Source organism: Oncorhynchus tshawytscha, linkage group LG12 (assembly GCF_018296145.1).
Source record: "Oncorhynchus tshawytscha isolate Ot180627B linkage group LG12, Otsh_v2.0, whole genome shotgun sequence".
In the NCBI taxonomy this organism is placed as follows: Eukaryota; Metazoa; Chordata; class Actinopteri; order Salmoniformes; family Salmonidae; genus Oncorhynchus; species Oncorhynchus tshawytscha.
This window is the reverse complement of record NC_056440.1, coordinates 62414669-62435726: the sequence shown is the minus strand read 5'-3', so window position 1 is coordinate 62435726 and position 21058 is coordinate 62414669. Positions and strand designations below refer to the sequence as shown.

The window sequence follows — 21058 nt, the reverse complement described above, 5'->3', positions numbered from 1 at the left end:
CTCAGTGCTGCCTGCCAGTGTGGATTAAGCTAACAGTAACACTACAAAAGAAACACCATTGACCAGACAGACATGAATTCATCACACAAACAGGCAGCTCCCTCCCTCTCTGGGTCTAACACTGTCCTCTGTCCGGTCCTCCCCACAGTACTGCTCCACCCGTGACTGTGCTTTGGCCTGCAGCTGTAAATCACAGTTCTGCACCCACAAATCCACTTTTAGAAGTCTGACTGATGCACAACAAGCCCTTCTGGTATCCAGGCATTTAGCTGTAATGATACAGCTGCTCTAATGCAGAGGAGCAACGCTGGAGAAGAAAAAGAAAAGCTAGCAAACACCTAACAACATTATGACCAACCTCCTCTTCATCCCCATCATCACAGTAATCATCAACAGGGCTATTACGGTCTCCTCTAGACAGTTCATGTTTTGTCTGGCTAATGCTGAGTGGACCTGGTGAAGACAGGTTTGGGATAGCTGAGAAGCAGGGTGGAGACAGCCATGGAGTTCACAATAAGTGACACAGCATAGCCTTGTGTCACACTAACATGTCTGGAATGGCCAGACTGGGAATATTTTACTAATATTATATGACTAAGAAGTTACAGGACCAGCAACATTTTACATTTTTGCTCAGAATTCCTGTTTGACTCAGTTTGAGTTTTTTCAGGGTGTGGATAGGAGGAGGGCTAGTGTTGTCAGGGTGTGGGTAGGAGGAGGGCTAGTGTTGTCAGGGTGTGAGTAGCTGGAGGGCTAGTGTTATCAGGGTGTGGGTAGGAGGAGGGCTAGTGTTGTCAAGGTGTGGGTAGGAGGAGGGCTAGTGTTGTCAGGGTGTGGGTAGGAGGGGCTAGTGTTGTCAGGGTGTGGGTATGGTAGTTTAGTCAGGGTGTGGGTATGTACAGTATGGTAGTTTAGTCAGGGTGTGGGTATGTACAGTATGGTAGTTTAGTCAGGGTGTGGGTATGGTAGTTTAGTCAGGGTGTGGGGTAGTTTAGTCAGGGTGTGGGTATGTACAGTACGGTAGTTTAGTCAGGGTGTGGGTATGGTAGTTTAGTCAGGGTGTGGGTATGGTAGTTTAGTCAGGGTGTGGGTATGGTAGTTTAGTCAGGGTGTGGGTATGGTAGTTTAGTCAGGGTGTGGGTATGGTAGTTTAGTCAGGGTGTGGGTATGGTAGTTTAGTCAGGGTGTGGGTATGTACAGTATGGTAGTTTAGTCAGGGTGTGGGTATGTAGTTGTTCTCTTAAACTCCCATTTCTCTGTAATGAACACAGTTAACCCCTTGACCCTGATTTTCATGGCATTTCAATGTGGATGTTATTAATGTCCATAATTGGCACAGGCAGGCAGGGTTTGTGTTGCTCCTCCCTCCCACTGTCTGCCCCTGAGACTCACACAGCCGGCCCGCCATTATGTGGGGGGGACCTGACCCATTTAGCCAAAGCCGCCCCCCTACCCGACATTCCTGTCAAGTGTTTGTAAGGCTGGAGGTCATACATTTTGCCAACAGTACACTGCAAAGCAGACAGCGGGGCCCCAAGCCATGAGAAAAATGTCCATGATGTTTGTGGACCATGTGACAAGGGGGCCTCGTCTTAGGATGAACAGGACACTGAGTGGTGAAGCTATAAGGGGAGAGGAAGGGGGCAAGGCTGTAACTGACATACATACTCTGTATGGGGCAAGGCTGTAACTGACATACATACTCTGTATGGGGCAAGGCTGTAACTGACATACATACTCTGTATGGGGGCAAGGCTGTAACTGACATAAATCCTCTGTATGGGGGCAAGGCTGTAACTGACATACATACTCTGTATGGGGCAAGGCTGTAACTGACATACATCCTCTGTATGGGGCAAGGCTGTAACTGACATACATCCTCTGTATGGGGGCAAGGCTGTAACTGACATACATACTCTGTATGGGGCAAGGTTGTAACTGACATACATACTCTGTATGGGGGCAAGGCTGTAACTGATATACATACTCTGTATGGGGCAAGGCTGTAACTGACATACATACTCTGTATGGGGCAAGGCTGTAACTGACATACATACTCTGTATGGGGCAAGGCTGTAACTGACATACATACTCTGTATGGGGCAAGGCTGTAACTGACATACATACTCTGTATGGCCAGTAACTGGATACATTCAATTAAAACCATGTACAGATGACATTTTAAAGAGATTTGTCTCTATCCCATACACGTGCAAACTACTTCCAGCAGAGTATCTATGTACAGCATTAACGATAAATACATGACCTCTCTCTCAATACGGGATCCTAAGACAATGAAGAAGGCTTATAATTCACTGCCTCTCCCTGCACTTACCCTAACCAACCCCCTCACACACACACCCTTCCAGCCGTGGGGCTAGATGTTAGAAGACAGTACAGACACACGCTGAAGAATCTCCAACATCCATTGTTTTCCTCCCTCTTCCCCTCCTGTGGTTCTTCCCTTCACTGCTGTGGTGACTCAGAGAGTGGCCTTAGTAGTGGGACGTGTCTGACTGGGAAGGGCCTTACCGCATCGGTAGGGTGTGACTGGCAGTACCGGTCATGAGGGCGTAGGGCTTAACGGTTATTGGTAGGCCTCTGGGTCAGAGAAGGGTGGTTAGTGAGTCAGGAGGAGAGAGAGAGGAGCTCTTGATCACTGAGGACTGTTTACTCCAGTGCGGCTAAACTCTGCTCTCGTCTTCTCCTCTGATGGGATTATCTTTTTAATGATTCACCATAATCTGGAGCAGTGATTAAAACAGCTTGTTGTGAAGTGTCAGTGGAGTGCAGAACAGGGTCTGGTACAGAGAGGACACTGCAGAAATCAGGTCCTAATCTGATGACATTATGCATGGCTGTTACAGCCATAAAAAGACGTGCTACTGCTGCTGTGTTCTACTGCTGGGAACAATCCTGAAGAGGCCATCTGCAGGGACACTATTTAAAAAGGCCAGTGAAACTTGTTGCTATGATACTACACATTGAATACCGAGAACAATACCACGGAACATTAGCATTCCTGTTGAAGATAAATGCAGATGGCCAAATCCCTGACCGGGACCTTTTCTCCCCTCCTAGACACCCATGAACAGTAGGAGAACACTGGGAGTGAATATTGTTTCAGCCAGGACAGCACAGCCTTGCATTCCCCCATTTGACTCATGTAGCAAATGCTAACAATACTATCTGATGGAAACTGTTTACAGGAATATTAAGCCTTGTAGCATAGGGCCAAAGCAAATGACTAGCTAAACAACATCTGATGTTCCAGAACAAATATGACAGCAACAAATACCCCCAAAATGGTGATTATCTAATCCCAAAGTAGAGTTACATAAAACAATGAATGTCTTGATCTGGCGGGAGGGGATGTTTGGTATATTTATACCATGATTCACATTTAGTCAGGCTTGAGCCGTGGCCAGAGAGGCCCTGTTGAGAAACAAAGGTTAGGCAGGTGTGGACAGCCCAGTGTACAGCATGGGCCTTGATCTGTGGTTAAAGGGGCTCTTTGTGTTACTGAGCCCTCCCAGAGACAGCAGCCTCAGCTCCTCTCTGGCCTGCTTCAAAGACAATACACAACACAGTACAGTGCAGGCCATACTACTGACAGCCCAGAAGTAACCTGTGGCAGAGAGCTTTCAGTAGGGCGACTGGGGTTCGGTCAGGCTCTGTGTTGTAGTGTTAAGGTATATAGCAAGTTCCCTCATCCTGATTCTCTGTCTCGCGATGGTGCTCTGATTAGCAATTGAGAGTCTTAGCTGTGGATGAGAAGGTTAGCTACCTAACTCATTAAAACTCCTTCAGGCCAGGATCCTTTTTTCAGAATTTCCGCCTGACTGATGTGCCCAAAGTAAACTGCCTGTTACTCAGGACCAGAAGCCAGGATATGCATATAATTGGTAGCATTGGATAGAAAACACTTTGAAGTTTGTAGAAAAGTTAAAATAATGTATGAGACTATAACACAATTGATATGGTAGACGAAAATCCAAAGAGAAACCAAACAGAATGCAGGTTGAAAAATATGTGGGGCGTCATCTTCAAACAATCGCATGGTATGCTTTCACTGTAAAGCCTATTGTAAATCGGACAATGCAGTTAGATTAACAAGATTTTAAGCTTTTAACCGATATAAGATACTTGTATGTTCATAAATGTTTAATATTATGATTATTTATTTGAATAGCACGCCCTCTAATTTCACCAGATGTTGTCGACAGGTGTCCCGCTGACAGGCCGCCTATTCCTAAATTTAAATTAAATGATGACTGTGCTCCCGTGCTCCCTCCTCATTACTCCCCCATGCTGGATGGAAGACAAGCTGCTATAAATAACTCCTGATATCCAGGATGATTACAGTTGTAGTTTTCACTCAGAGAATCTGTAATCATGCAGGATAATCAGTGGGACAAAGGCATGAGGAAGCTTGGGACAGGTCACCTCCTTAGAAATAGAATTACAGAACACTGACTTGAACGGGGATGCCCCTTTTTCAGTCTCAGCTGTCTAACTACAGTATGAGAAACCAAAAGTGATGAGAACAGGTGATGAGGTAAGGTCAAGTGGTCAGGTATGTGTGATATCATGAGCAAACAGGAAACACAGGCGGAGAAGGGGAAGTTTCTGTTCTGTGCGCTCCTTGATTACATGTCGCAGTCCACTATCAGTCATCATCCCTTTAACGAATCAAAAAACATGGGAGTGTCACTGCCAACATAGTGCCCTTGGACACACACACACACACACACACACACACACACACACACACACACACACACACACACACACACACACTTCAAAAGTTTGGGGTCACTTAAATGTCCTCATTTTGAAAGAAAGGCAATTTTTTTGTCAATTAAAATAACTTGTTCAGAAATACAGTGTAGACATTGTTAATGTTGTAAATAACTATTGTAGCTGGAAACTGCAATTTTTTAATGGAATATCTACATAGGCGTACAGAAGCCCACTATCAGCAACCATCACTCCTGTGTTCCAATGGCACGTTGTGTTAGCTAATCCAAATGTATAATTTTAAAAGGCTAATTGATAATTAGAAAATCATTTTGCAATTATGTTAGCACAGCTGAAAACTGTTGTCCTGATTAAAGAAGCAATATACTACCGGTCTTTCTTTAGACTAGTTGAGTATCTGGAGCATCAGCATTTGTGGGTTCGATTACAGGCTCAAAATGGCTAGAAACAAGAAACTTTCTTCTGAAACTCATCAGTCTATTCTTGTTCTGAGAAATGAAGGCTATTCCATGCAAGACATTGCCAAGAAACTGAAGATCTCGTATAACGCTGGGTACTTCTCCTTCACAGAACAGTGTAAAATGGCTTTAACCAGAATAGAAAGAGGAGTGGGTGGCCCCGGTGCACAACTGAGCAAGAGGACAAGTACATTAGTGTGTCTAATTTGAGAAACAGATGCCTCAAGTCCTCAACTGGCAGCTTCATTAAATAGTACCCACAAAACACCAGTCTCAACGTCAACAGTGAAGAGGTGCCTGCGGGATGCTGGCCTTCTAGGTAGAGTTGCAAAGAAGAAGCCATATCTCAAACTGGCCAATAGAAATAAAAGACTAAGATGGGCAAAAGAACACAAAGATTGGACAGAGGAACTCTGCCTCGAAGGCCAGCATCCCGGAGTCGTCTCTTCACTGTTGACGTTGAGACTGGTGTTTTGCGGTTACTAACAGGTACAAAAGTATCTATATCCACAGTAAAACAAGTCCTATATCGACATAACCTGAAAGGCCGCTCAGCAAGGAAGAAGCCACTGCTCCAAAACCGCCCCAAAAAAGCCAGACTACGGTTTGCAACTGCACATTGGGACAAAGATCGTACTTTTTGGAGAAATGTCCTCTGGTCTGATGAAACAAAAATGGAACTGTTTGGCCATAATGACCATTATGCTTGGAGGAAAAAAGGGAGAGGCTTGCAAGCTGAAGAACACCATCCCAACCGTGAAGCACGGGGGTGGCAGCATCATGTTGTGGGGGTGGCAGCATCATGTTGTGGGGATGCATTGCTGCAGGAGGGTCTGGTGCACATCACAAAATAGATGGCATCATGTGGAAAGAAAATGATGTGGATATATTGAAGCAACATCTCAAGACATCAGTCAGGAAGCTAAAGCTTGGTCGCAAATGGGTCTTCCAAATGGACAATGACCCCAAACATACTTCCAAAGTTGTGGCAAAATGGATTAAGGACAACAAAGTCAAAGTATTGGAGTGGCCATCACAAAGCCCTGACCTCAATCCAATAGAAAATGTGTGGGCAGAACTGAGAAAGCGTGTGTGAGCAAGGAGGACTACAAACCCGACTCGGTTACACCAGCTCTGTTCGGAGGAATGGGCCAAAATTCACCAAACTTATTGTGGGAAGCTTGTGGAAGGCTACCCAAAAAGTTTGACCCAAGTTAAACAATTTAAAGGCAATGCTACCAAATACTAATTGAGTGTATGTAAACTTCTGACCCACTGGGAATGTGATGAAATAAATAAAAGCTGAAATAAATAAAATCATTCTCTCTACTATTATTCTGACATTTCACATTCTTTAAAATAAAGTGGTGATCCTAACTGACCTAAGTCAGTGAATGCTTACTAGGATTAAATGTCAGGAATTGTGAAAAACTGAGTTTAAATGTATTTGGCTAAGGTGTATGTAAACTTCCGACTTCAACTGTATGTAGATATTCCATTAAAAAAAAAAATCGGCCGTTTCCAGCTACAATAGTAATTTACAACATTAATGTCTACACTGTTTTTCTGATAAATTTGATGTTATTTTAATGGACACATTTTTTGGACATTTTAATGGACACATCAAAAACAAGGACATTTCCAAGTGACCCCAAACTTTTGAACAGTAATGTACATACATACATTATTTTACTGCTCTAGGGGTGTAATTATTGTTCAGATAACCTTATTACTATTATGTTTTGATTTACTTTTTATTTACATTTTTTCACTCTTCATGTGATGCACAATGCAGAGAACACCGGAAGAAGAATGATCATTTAATTACCATTGTGAATTATTATAATGTTTGTTTGTGTGTTAATTAATCCCATAAGGGATGGGTTGCCAATTGGAGATTTGACACCAATATAAAATTTCAAACATTCATTCATGCTTTGGTGTGTTTGGTCAGGTTTTTGTAGCACCTTTGTTATAGCTAGTAGTCTTCATACTCTCCTTCAGCTGTCCCCATAGGAGAACCCTTTGAAGACGGCTTTTCGTTTCCAGGTAGAACCCTTTTGGTTTCAAATAGAACCCTTTCAAAAAGGTTCTACCTGGAACCAAAAAGGGTTCTCCTGCGGGTACAGCTGGAGAAGAGTGTATAGTTCATATAGGGAGGATACATCTAAACACAAACATGATTGACTTTAATGTGAAGGTTGCTGTGAGGTAAGATCCTTATGGAGTATTAGGTCAGTGTGTCTGTGTGGTCGTGATTGTATGGAACAGGAAGCTACCAAGAGCAAGATTAACCCACAGGAAATTGAGTTCCCTTCCTGTTTGCAATGAATAGTTTCAGCTTCGAGAGAAAACACCCTGGACGGAGAAAAGAGAGCTCCTTGGAAATGTACCTAATCATATGCAAAACATTTTAGACTTACAATGAACCAGGTAAAACAATACAGCCAAATCCACAGATTTCTCAAAAGATAAAGTATAGTGTTACACGAGGCAAAATGCTGTATAAACATCACATATGGTAAATATTCAAAGGCCATAAAGTCAGTGTAATACAATACTTACACACAGAACATGGACATTTCGGAGAGTGGACCGGGTTTCTGGTTCTAATCAAAGAAACTAAGAGTTCCTGAGGATGTCTGTCTGCCAGAGAGGAGGCCTATAGCTCCATGGGTGTCATCTTTACATGAAGACCAGACACACAACAACACAACGCTCCTGGAAAATAAAGCCAGTTCTAGAGTAAACATGGGCTTGGGACATGTGATTTGGATGTACACACATTAACACAGACAGAGACACAGCTGCAGACCCTAACTATTCCCTCTGCAGCAGAGGCCCTGCTCAGACCATGTGTGTGTGTGTGTGGTGTCTCACTCCTACCTCTGTCTAGGACTAGGATATGTCCGATCCTTGACCAGCATCTGCACAGTATCACCATACAAGCCAGTAGTGGTGTTCTTCAGCATTGGCCTACCACACAGAGTTCTAGCCAGCACCTGCCTTAACCGCTCATAGAGGCTGAAGGTACAATTAGACGATCAAGTCATAGCCTTATTTTAGGACATTAAATCAGCCGTACATATTATGCTGCCCAAATAAAGACCACAGCGTGTATGTGTTTGGTTATGTATTCCTAAAACACCACAGCAGTAATGGATGGGTAGACTATCTATGAATAGAGGTCATTATGGGAAAAGACCAGGGAAACAAAACAAAGTGGCATAACACATCAAGTCTGCCCAGCAACCAGGCTGTCAGACGTGACTGGTTGGCTCTCAAAAACAATACAATCATAATGGATGCAATCTAACCAGAACCCCAAAATATAACATCAATGCAAATATTGTACTGGTAGGCTAATGCTTGATATTGAACACATAATTGTGGTGCATTGAAATGTAATTCTGCATTGCAACGGTTTTGTATTCAATGATGCACAGCTCACTTCCCTTCCACAGCACAATTGTACTTCCCTGAAGGGAAATCCCCTAGGTCACAATCAAAACACACACTTCACTAGTGCTCCAGATTTTCTGATTACCAAATTGAAATGTGTAGGCCTAGTCTGCAACCTAAATCTGCTTTAGATCATCGGTACATTATTTCTACGATATATCATATACACAGTACCAGTCAAAAGTTTGGACACACCTACTCATTCAAGGAGTTTTTTTATCTTTACTATATTCTACATTGTAGAATAATAGTGAAGACGTCAAAACTATAAAATAGCACATATGGAATCATGTAGTAACCAAAATATATTTTATATTTGAGATTCTTCAAATAGCCACCCTTTGCCTTGATGAAAGCTTTGTACACTCTTGGCATTCTCTCAACCAGCTTCATGAGGTAGTCACCTGGAATGCATTTTAATTAACTTTTTATGGCTGCAGGGGCAGTGTTGAGTAGCTTGGATGAAAAGGTGCCCATTGTAAACGGCCAGCTCCTCACTCTCAGTTGCTAATATATGCATATTATTATTAGTATTGGATAGAAAACACGCTAAAGTTTCTAAAACTGTTTGATTTATGTCTGTGAGTATAACAGAACTCATATAGCAGAAAAAAACCTGAGAAATTCCACTTCCTGTTTTTTTCTGGGGGTGGCAGATCTTCAACCAAGCTCTCATTGAAATTACAGCGAGATATGGATGAGTTTTCACTTCCTACGCCTTCCACTAGATGTCAACCGTCAATAGAACTTTGTCTGATGACTCTAATGTGAAAGGGGGGGGGTCGAATGACACAGGAAATAGTCACCACTGCCACGAGTTGACCATGCATTCACTATGCGCGTTCACAGGGGAAGCACCTGCGTTACCACTCGTTTGAAGTCATTCTAATTCTCCGGTTGGAACATTATTCAAGATATATATAAACAACATTCTAAAGATTGATTCAGTACATCGTTTGACATGTTTCTACTGACTGTTACGGAACTTTTGGACATTTCGTCACGTTATAGTGGACAGGCTTTGTGACTTTGGAATTGTTTACCAAAGTAGCTAATTGGACATAAATAACGGACATTTTCGAACAAATCAAGCATTTATTGCGGACCTGGAATTCCTAGGACTGCATTCTGATGAAGTTCATCAAGTAAGGAAACATTTATCATGTATTTTCTGGTTTCTGTTGACTCCAACATGGCGGCTAATTTGGCTTCTGTTCTGAGCGCCGTCTCAGATTATTGCATGTGTTGCTTTTACCGTAAACTTTTTTTTAAATCTGACACAGCGGTTGCATTAAGGAGAGGTATGTCTATGATTCCACGTGTATAACTTGTATTATCATCTAAATGTATAATGAGTATTTCTGTTGAAACTATATGGCTATGCAAAATCACTTGATGTTTTTGGAACTAGTGAATCTAAATAGCCAATGTAAACTCCGATTTTTTTATATAAATATGAACTTTATCAAACAAAACATGCATGTATTGTGTAACATGAAGTCCTATGAGTGTCATCTGATGAAGATAATTCAAGGTTAGTGATTAATTTTATCTTTATTTCTGTTTTTTGTGAATGCTTTATTTCGCTGGAAAATGGCTGTGCTTATTGTGGTTTGTGGAGACCTAACATAATCGTTTGTAGTGCTTTCGCTGAAAAGCCTATTTGAAATCGGACACTTTGGTGGGATTAACAACGAGAATAGCTTTAAAATGATATAAGACACATGTATGTTTTAGGAATTGTAATTATGAGATTTCTGTGGTTTGAATTTGGCGCCCTCTATTTTCACTGGTAGTTGTCATATTGATCCCGTTACCGGGATTGCGACCATAACAAGTTAACAGGTGTGCATTGTTAAAAGTTAATTTGTGGAATTCCTTTCCTTCTTAATGCATTTGAGCCAATCAGTTGTGTTGTCACAAGGTAGGGGTGGTATACAGAAGATAGCCCTATTTGGTAAAATACAAAGTGCATATTATGGCAAGAACAGCTCAAAAAAGCAAAAATAAATGACAGTCCATCATTACTTTAAGACATGAAGGTCAGTCAATCCAGAAAATTTCAAGAACTTTAAGAAGTTTCTTCAAGTGCAATCGGAAAATCCATCAAGAGCTATGATGAAACTGGCTCTCATGAGGACCCCACAGGAAAGAAAGACCTAGAGTTACCTCTGCTGCAGAGTATTGGTTAATTAGAGTTACCAGCCTCAGAAATTGTAGACCAAATAAATGCTTCAGAGGTCAAGTAACAGACATCTCAACATCCACTGTTCAGAGGAGACTACGTGAAATCAGGCCTTCATGGTCGAATTGCTGGAAAGAAACCACTACTAAAGGACACCGATAAGAAAAAGAGACTTGCTTGGGCCAAGAAACACAAGCAATGGACATTAGACCGGTGTAAATCTGTCCTTTGGTCTGATGAGTCAAAAGTTGAGATTTTGTTTCCAACCGCCGTGTCTTTGTAAGACGCAGAGTAGGTGAACGAATGATCACCGCATGTGTGGTTCCCACCGTGAAGCATGGAGGAGGTGATGTGATGGTGATTTGCTGGTGACACTGTCAGTGATTTATTTAGAATTCAAGGTAAACTTAGCCAGTATGGCTACCACAGCATTTTGCAACGATACACCATCCCATCTAGTTTGCGCTTAGTGGGACTATCATTTGTTTTTCAACAGGACAATGACCTAACACACTCTAGGCTGTTTAAGGGCTATTTGACCAAGAAGGAGAGTGATGAGGTGCTGCATTATATGACCTTGAGTTGGACCGCAGAGTGAAGGAAAAGCAGCCAACAAGTGCTCAGCATATATGGGAACTCCTTCAAGACGGTTGGGAAAGCATTCCAGGTGAAGCTGGTTGAGAGAATGCCAAGAGTGTGCCAACCTGTCATCAAGGCAAAGTGTGACTACTTTTAGAACACATTTTTGTTTACTACATGATTCCATGTGTTATTTCATAGTTTTGATGTCTTCACTATTATTCTACAATGTAGAAAATAGTCCAAATAAAGAGTAGGTGTGTCCAAACTTTTGACTGGTACTGTATATATTTCCTCCTCTAAGGCAAAATGATCACACTATATGTTGTTTTACCTTGACAATCTGCCTCAACTCCCTGGGCACTGCTCCACACAGGTGCGGTTGTAAACACCACCCACCCACTCACTCACTCACTCACTCACTCACGAGAATCTCTCACTCTCTCGGTCACACACACGCAGACACAAACACCCACCCCAATACATACTAAAAACAAGGCCCAAATCCATTTTATATACACTAATCCTTTAACGGTGGGACTGATTCAGAGGACCAGCATACTGTGCTCCTAGTACACCAGTGCAGCTAACACTTTTCAGGGCTCTCTTTTTGATGTGAGTGGGTCAAACAAGGTGTGAAGAAAACACCTGGAAGAGCTCTGTGTGGAGCTGTGGACATCAAACACACAGACGTCCACAAAAAGGACCAGTGACCACCACTGTATTACTAGACATTTTCATAGACAGCTGTCTTACAAGGCAATGCCACTGACAGGACTTACTGCTGGAAGGCTGCAGCCCATTGCTCAACACAGCAATGTATTTATAAAATAACTTAATATTAGGACTCCAGTGGATAACACAAGCTGGAGAATTACAGGAGGAAGGCAAATGTACAGAGAAAATCCGTGGAAAAAATGAGTAGCTAAGAGCAACGGAGTTGGCTTTCTATATTGAGCACCCTAAAGACCCAAATAGAGACGTGACTAAAAGGCGCCCGCATGCTTCCCAGATGAAACAGTCGGAAGAGTTTGTGCATATATAAATGACGACATGTGACGTTTTTGTTCGTTTTGGACTTCGGTAAGGGTTTTTCGGGCACACAAAAAGGTTTGAGGCAAGCCGAAGTTGGTAGGCGCAGTCTACACCCCTCTGTCAGTGATTGGTCAAAAGTAGGGATTCTTCAGTAAAGTGTTTGTTGTCCTTCAACAAGAGACGACTCGTTTTCATGCACATTTTTCATTTAGAAATGCTGCACCAAACATCAGTTAGATATAAAATTGTGCGACTAAGATGTCATCGGTAAAAACATCAAAATCAATGACAGATTTCTTGAGTCATCTTTGATTAATTCAGATTATTTTGAGGAAGTGTATTAGAGGTCGACTGATTATGATTTTAACGCCGAGGACCAAAAAAAAGCCGATACCGATTAATCGGCAGATTTTTATTTATTTATAATAATGACAATTACAACAATACTGAATTAACACTTTTATTTTAACTTCTTGGTGACGGGGCAGAATTTTCACATCCAGATGAAATGCATGCTCAAATTCAACTGCCTGCTACTCATCACCAGAAGATAAGATATATAGATTTGGATAGAAAACACTATGAAGTTTCTAAACTGTTTGAATCATGTCTGTGAGTATAACAGAACTTATGTAGCAGGCGAAACCCCTGAGGTCAATCTCTTTTCAATGGGTTTTCATTGGGAATCCAGATTTCTAAGGGACAATCTTGCAGTTCCTACCGCATCCACTGGATGTCACCAGTCTTTAGAAATTGGTTGAGGTTTTTCCTTTGTGTAATGAAGTAGCCCTGTTCAAAACGAGGGTCACTTCAAGTGTACTGTTTGTTAGAGGTGCATGACCAGAAAGGTAGCGTCATTTTGTTTTCTTCCTGTATTGAACACAGATCATCCAGTCTTCAATTTTATTGATTATTTACTTTTAAAAAAATACCTAAAGTTGTATTACAAAAGTAGTTTGAAATGTTTTGGTAAAGTTTACAGGTAACTTTTGAGATATTTTGTAGTCACGTTGCGCAAGTTGGAACCGGTGTTTCTCTGGATCAAACGCGTCAAATAAATTTACATTTTGGATATATATCGACGGAATTAATCGAACAAAAGGACCATTTGTGATGTTTATGGGACATATTGGAGTGCCAACAGAAGAAGCTCGTCAAAGGTAAGGCACGATTAAATTTTTATTTCTGCGTTTTGTGTCGTGCCTGCATGGTTGAAATATGTTTTCTCTCTTTGTTTACGGAGGTGCTAGTCTCAGATAATAGCATTGCTTGCTTTCGCCAAAAAGCCTTTTTGAAATCTGACATGTTGGCTGGATTCACAACACATGTAGCTTTAAATTTGGTATCTTACATATGTGATTTCATGAAAGTTTGATTTTTATAGTAATTTATTTGAATTTGGCGCTCTGCATTTTCTCTGGCTTTTGGCCAGGTGGGACGCTAGCGTCCCACATATCCCAGAGAGGTTAATATAATATATCAATAAAATCAATTTAGCCTCAAATAAATAATGAAACATGTTCAATTTGGTTTAAATAATGCAAAAAGCAAAGTGTTGGAGAAGAAAGTAAAAGTGCAATATGTGCCATGTAAAAAAGCTAACGTTTAAATTCCTTGCTCAGAACATGAGAACATATGAAAGCTGGTGGTTCCTTTTAACATGAGTCTTCAATATTCCCAGGTAAGAAGTTTTAGGTTGTAGGTATTATAGGAATTATAGGACTATTTCTCTCTATACCATTAGAGTTAGCTCTCGTTCCAGTGCTTTTCTTCAGACAATGAAATTCTCAGGTTGGAATCTTGATGATGTGTGTTAAAAAAACATCCTAAAGATTGATTCCATACATCGTTTGACTTGTTTCTTCGACCTGTAATGGAACTTTTCGAGTTGTCGTATGGGCGAAGTGCTCGCGCCTCATGAAGATGGATTACTGGGCTGAACACGCTATGGACTTCATGGAACTTTATGGAACAAATGAGTCATTTATTGTCGACCTGTGATTCCTGGGAGTGCCTTCGGATGAAGATCGTCAAAGGTAAGTGAATATTTATAGTGTTATTTCTAACTTCTGTTGACTCCAACATGGCGGATATTTCTTTGGCTGGATTGGGCTCTGAGCGCCATTCTCAGATTATGCTTTTTCCGTAAAGTCTTTTTGAAATCTGACACAGCGGTTGCATTAAGAAGAAGTTTATCTTTAATTCTGTGAATAACACTTGTGTCTTTTATCAATGTTTATTATGAGTATTTCTGCAAAATCACCGGATGTTTTGGAATCAAAACATTACTGCACGTAACACGCCAATGTAAACTCCAATGTAAAATCCATGTATTTTTGGATATAAATATGCACATTATCGAACAAAACATACATGTATTGTGTAACATGATGTACTATGAGTGTCATCTGATGAAGATCATCAAAGGATAGTGATTCATTTAATCTATATTTCTACTTTTTGTGACTCCTATCTTTGGCTGGAAAAATGGCTGTGTTTTTTTTTGACTTGGCTATGACCTAACATAATCATATGTTGTGCTTTCGCTGTAAAGCCTTTTTGAATTCGGACACGATGGGAAGATTAACAAGAAGTTTCTTTCATTTGCTGTATTGGACTTGTTAATGTGTGAAAGTTACATATTTCTAAAAAATATTTTTGAATTTCACGCGCTGCCTTTTCAGCGGAATGTTGTCGAGGGGTTCTGCTAGCGGAACGCCTGCCCTAGAAAGGTTAACCCACCGTTCCTAGGCCGTCATGGAAAATTCGAATGTGTTCTTAACTGCCCACAATCGGTGTCCAAAAATGCCAATTACCAATTGTTATGAAAACTTGAAATTGGCCCTAATTAAAATCGGCCATTCCGATTAATCTCAAGTGTATACTGGCTACGGCGTCTCAAAATGGACAACTAGTACCTTTGCCGCTTTTTTTTCTCGTTCTTTCAAGCGAATGTCTTTTGAGTATGTGGGCACACTTGTTCGCCGCTGTCACGCCCTGACCATAGAGAGCTTTTATTCTCTATGTTGGTTAGGTCGGGGTGTGATTTAAGGGTGGGTTATCTAGTTGAATTATATTTCTGTTGGCCTAGAATGGTTCCCAATCAGAGGCAGCTGTTTATTGTTGTCTCTGATTGGTGATCATATTTTGGTAGCCATTTTCCCATTGTGCTTTGTGGGATCTTGCCTATGTTTAGTTGCCTGTGAGCATTATTATAGCTTCACGTTTCGTTTGTTCATTTTGTAGGTTTGTTCTTTGAAGTTTTCTATTCCATAATAAAGGATGGAAACATACCACACTGCATCTTGGTCTACTCCTTATGACGAACGTGACAGAAGATCCCACCACAAACGGACCAAGCAGCGTGGCCAGGAGGAGAAGACATCCTGGACTTGGGAGAAAATAATGTCAGGAGACGAAAGCCTTCCATGGAAGCAGACGCAGGAGGATCAACGGCGACTCCGAAGTTCACGACCATGACGGAAGCCCGAGAGGCAGGGGTTGGTCCGCAAAGCAGAGTGGCAAGTCTGAGAGCGAAGAGGAATATTGGAATAGACTGAGCGAGGAGTATTGTGAGATAGTTGAGGGGAGTGATGAGGTAGAGTGGATGTTTTGGTGTCTGGAGCAAGACAGTCGCTGTGAGGAGCGTGGGACCAATCAGGCACCATGTTTTACGGCGATACGCAATGTGTCTCCAGTGCGCATCCACAGCCCGGTACATTCTGTGCCAGCTCCTCACACTTGCCATGCAAAAGTGAGCATCCAGCCAGGACGGGTTGTGCCGGCTCAGCGCTCCTGGTCTCCAGTATGCCTCCTCGGCCCAGTATATCCTGAGCCGGCCATACGTACTGTGTCTCCAATGCGCCTTCACAGCCCAGTGCGTCCTGTGCCTCCTCTCCGCACTCGCCCTGAGGTGTGTGTCATCAGCCCGGTGCCACCTGTACCGGTCCCAAGCATCAGGCCTTCAGTGCGCCTCCACAGTCCAAAACTCCCGGCGACAGGTCCCGGTCCAGAGCCTCCAGCGACGGTCTGCGGTCCGGAGCCTCCAGTGGGGGTTCTCAATCCGTCGCCTCCTGCGAGGGTTCCCAGTCCGTCGCCTCTGGCGACAATCTACGGTCCGGGGTCCCCGGCGACGATCCAAGGTCCGGAGTCCCCGGCGACGATTCACGGTCCGGAACCTCCGGCGAGGATTCACGGTCCGGAGCATCCGGCGACGATTCATGGTCTGGTTCCTCTGGTGACGACCCACGGTCCGGTTCTTCCAGCAACGAGCCACGGTCCGGTTCCTCCGATGACGTGTCCACGAGCGGAGTGGGTACTTCACCCCGCACCGGAGCCGCCACCGACGGTAGATGCCCACTCGGAACCTCCCATATTGAGTCAGGTTTTTGTGATTTAAGTGTGATTTAAGGATGGGTTATCTAGGTGAATTATATTTCTATGTTGGCCTAGTATGGTTCCCAATCAGAGGCAGCTGTTTATCGTGGTCTCTGATTGGGGATCATATTTAGGTAGCCATTTTCCCCATTGTGCTTTGTGGGATCTTGTCTATGTTTAGTTGCCTGTAAGCATTATTATAGCTTCACGTTTAGTTTGTTCGTTTTGTTCATTGAAGTTTTCTATTCCATAATAAAGGATGGAAACATACCACACTGCATCTTGGTCTACTCTTTATGACCAACGTGACAGCCGCCAGCCTTATATAAAAGGATTTACATAGCTGGTGAGGTATAGAGAGTTCTAATATAGAGTAAAAACAATCCACATGACTGTGTAGTACCTTACGAGGAGGAGGAGGAGTGCCTGGTGCCTTGGGTTGTGTGCAGCCCTCTGGATGGCTGGTGTTCTGTAAATGGGCTATACATTACTGTTCCACTCAGGAGATGTGACAGATTCCACAAACACCTGGCTGCTATCAGCCAACCACAGACAGGCTCCAGAGCAGAGAGAGCTGTACCGAGGGGATGACATGACACCACAGGCTTTCCTTTGACATAACCCTCCCTAAGCTCCTCCTCATAATATTTGGAATGTGTGTACTACGTAAGGTAAAACCCCCCTCATTTCATAAGCCTGATGAATACTGGGATAGACAAGGGAACGCTTCCCTTTACATTGGTCTGGATCATCTATGCTCTGATGTACTCAACAGTAATGTAGCCCAAATTATTATTACTTTTATCTTGTGCTCTTAAATCACATTTAACATTTTATAACTAGTCAAATTAAAATGAGCTGCCAACTCAACCGCTCAGACAATATTGGCCTGTCAAGCGTTTTTTTTTCACAATCCGTCTATTAATAGCCTGCGTGCCTGCTCTGTACGGAGGAGAGAAAGAGGGAGAGAGGCCCTGCAAACCCATCACACAGGCTTTCGTATTTTAGAGTATAGCGAAGGCAAGCGTCGGCCAATCAGACGTGGGCAACACCCACAGCAGCGGCATGTACCAGCAGCCAGCTTTTCCTCGTGATGTCACCATGGGTAAGTGTAACCATGGCAACCTTATCAGTCCTCTAGCTGGATCCCAGAGGAAGGAGGGCCCAGAATGCAGCTGCATCCTCTGCCCTGTGACACACACAGAGAATCACATGGTCTGGCTGAGAGGCATGCACACATTACCAAACACACTCTCATGCAATCGCAGCCCTCTGGATTCACATCTGTTTCTCAAATGAACATATACGTACAACACTATATATGCAAACACATGCGCAAGGTAAACACAGAAAACATGCCTTTCGAGTGTAGCAGTAAGGACAGTAGCTAAACGCACCTCTACCCAGTAATGAAAGAAGTCCCAGCAGACCGAGTCCCACCAAGCTGTGATGAGAGGAGACAGCCAGCAGGCTGATGATACAGTGCTGCCTCGCTGCTAAATGTGCTGACACACTAAAACATGCTGGAGTCAATTAATTTCAACTCACTCAGCTCATACCCTGAGAACTCACCCTGTCACACTCCTCATCAAGCTCTCATGGGGATTTCTGCTTTACAAACACGACGGACACACTAATATCTGATGGTAATAGTCAGAATAAAATACAAAACCTATAATCCATGGCATTCGGGATTAAAAAGTAAATCTCTGCCATGTTCCTCTCGCTCTCTCTCAAAGGTCCATGCTGTCTGTCTCACAAAGGCAGGATGGATGAGCTGGAAAGGACTAGTCGGAACCGACACAAACCCCACGTGAATAGCTCCTGAATGAGGCTCCATGGTGACCTTCACTTGCTGCTCATAGTGTGATGTCAGTCCCAGGAGCTGGGAGCATGGCCTGTGGGACACAACACTGTTTGTGGATGGCGCGTGCTGGCTGTGTACTGCTGTCTTTAATGTTAAGGAGGATTTACTAACTGAAGTCTTTCCTCAGGCTCTGTAGGCTCTGACCCTTCTGTTGTTTACTGACCCTCTACTATCACATCTGGGCTGGTGAGTGGCAGCTCTGGGTGACCTGCCTGGTGTACCTGGTCACCAGCAGCAGGAAATGGGAACGGGTTTCTTTCAAATACCAGGCCAGCTGAAGTATTAGAAAGAAAACATGATATTTCTGCTCCTATATCAGGCGACTGCAGTACAGAGACAATCCTGCCTGGCTTAACCCCTGTAACTTCCAGAGGATGACAGTCTGATGACCGCCCTGTCCTCTACCCTCTGCCCGGTCAGAGAACTTCAGCGACAGTAGAGCTTATTATATATTATGAACTCGGTGGTTCGAGCCCTGAATGCTGATTGTCTGAAAGCAGTGGTATACCACAGGTATGACATTTATTTTTACTGCTCTAATTATGTTGCTGAGGCCAATACACCACGGCTAAGGGCTGTATCCAGGCACTCTGTGTTGCGTCGTGCGTAAGAACAGCTCTTATCTGTGGCATATTGGCCATATACCAGACCCCCTCGAGCCTTATTTCTTAATTATAGCACCGACATCAACTTCTCACTGCTCTAAGGAGTGAAGAATGGTTATTTCTGAATGCTGTAACTATAATGGTATTACACATGTATAATGTGAAGTGCTACTCCAAAGGTCGCTGCCTTGCCTGCCCTGCCCACTAAACCCTCCCCATCCATCCCTCCCCTGTCTGTCCTATGAAATGTGACCAATCTCGCTACATGAGCTTAAGTCAAATTTTGTGAAATATGAGAAAGCTATGCTGCTTTGAAAGTTGATAAACTTATGAGACAAGTAGGAGAAAATGCCATTGAAAGATGTTGCTAAGATTTCCACTCTTGCTAGAGAGCTCCTTTGTTTGTGCCCATTCAGCATCGCTCACGCTCTCTTAAGCCTTGCCCCCACCCATCTCTTTAAGAATTCACATGCAAATGATCACGTCAGCATGGCATTATCCTCTAGAAAGTCTTCTCTCCTTAAATCTTCTCCCAACTGAGCTCTGTTGATAGCACCAATTAAATTCAGTGCAGCAATGTTTTTGAGAGCTGTAGCAACAATTTTGCAGTTCATAGCTATATCTTTCCATAACATATGGGGTAGCAAAGATGATCTATACAGTGCATTTGGAAAGTATTCAGACACCTTGACTTTTACCACATTGTTAGGTTACAGCCTTATTCTAAAAATGGATTGCATTTATTTTTTCATCAATCTTCAAACAATACCCCATAATGACAATGCAAAAACAGTTTTTTATTTTAAAAAATTCAAGTTTATTACAAACAAAAAACTGAAATATCACATTTCCACAAGTATTCAGACCCTTTACTCAGTACTTTGTTGAAGCACCTTTGGTAGCGATTACAGCCTCGAGTCTTCTTGGGTATGACACTACAAGCTTGGCACACCTGTATTTGGAGAGTTTCTCCCATTCTTCTCCGCAGATCCTCTCAAGCTCTGTCAGGTTGGATGGGGAGTGTCGCTGCACAGCTATTTTCAGGTCTCTCCAGAGATCTTTGATCAGGTTCAAGTCCGGGCTCTGGCCACTCAAGGACATTGAGACTTGTCCCGAAGCCACTCCTGTGTAGTCTTGGTTGTATGCTTAGGGTCATTGTCCTGTTGGAAGGTGAACTTTCGCCCCAGTCTGAGATCCTGAGCACTCCGGAGCAGGTTTTCATCAAGGCTCTCTCCATACTTTGCTCCGTTCATCTTTCCCTTGATCCTGCCTAGTCTCCCAGTCCCTGAAGAACAATCTTACAGCACGATGTTGCCACCACCATGATTCACAAACTCCAAGCGGGCTGTCATGTGCCTTTCCACCATAATTTGCAAATAAATCCTACAATGTGATTTTCTGGATTTTTTTTCCTCATTTCGTCTGTCATAGTTGAAGTGTACCTATGATGAAAATTACAGGCCTCTCGTCTTTTTAAGTGGGAGAACTTGCACAATTGGTGGCTGACTAAATACTTTTTTGCCCCACTGTAGCTTAGTGATTTCTAATTGGCTAAACCTGGCTCATAATTAAAATGTTTTATTCATATTTACGGTTCCCATACAAGTTCGTATTTAAGGCACATTAAAGTTCACATTTTCACAAGGCATTTCTGAAGAATAACTTTTTATTTTTAATATTTATATTTAAAAACGGCCCTACTGTGATGTAGAAACTAGAATCAAACGTC

General features: G+C 42.7%; 1 protein-coding gene across 15 annotated transcripts in view; it reads right to left on the bottom strand.

The window, feature by feature from the left end:
- Positions 1 to 21058, bottom strand: part of LOC112235723 (tight junction protein ZO-1-like) — a 144875-nt gene that overhangs the window by 54051 nt on the left and 69766 nt on the right. The gene's annotated exons all lie outside the window — the stretch shown is intronic.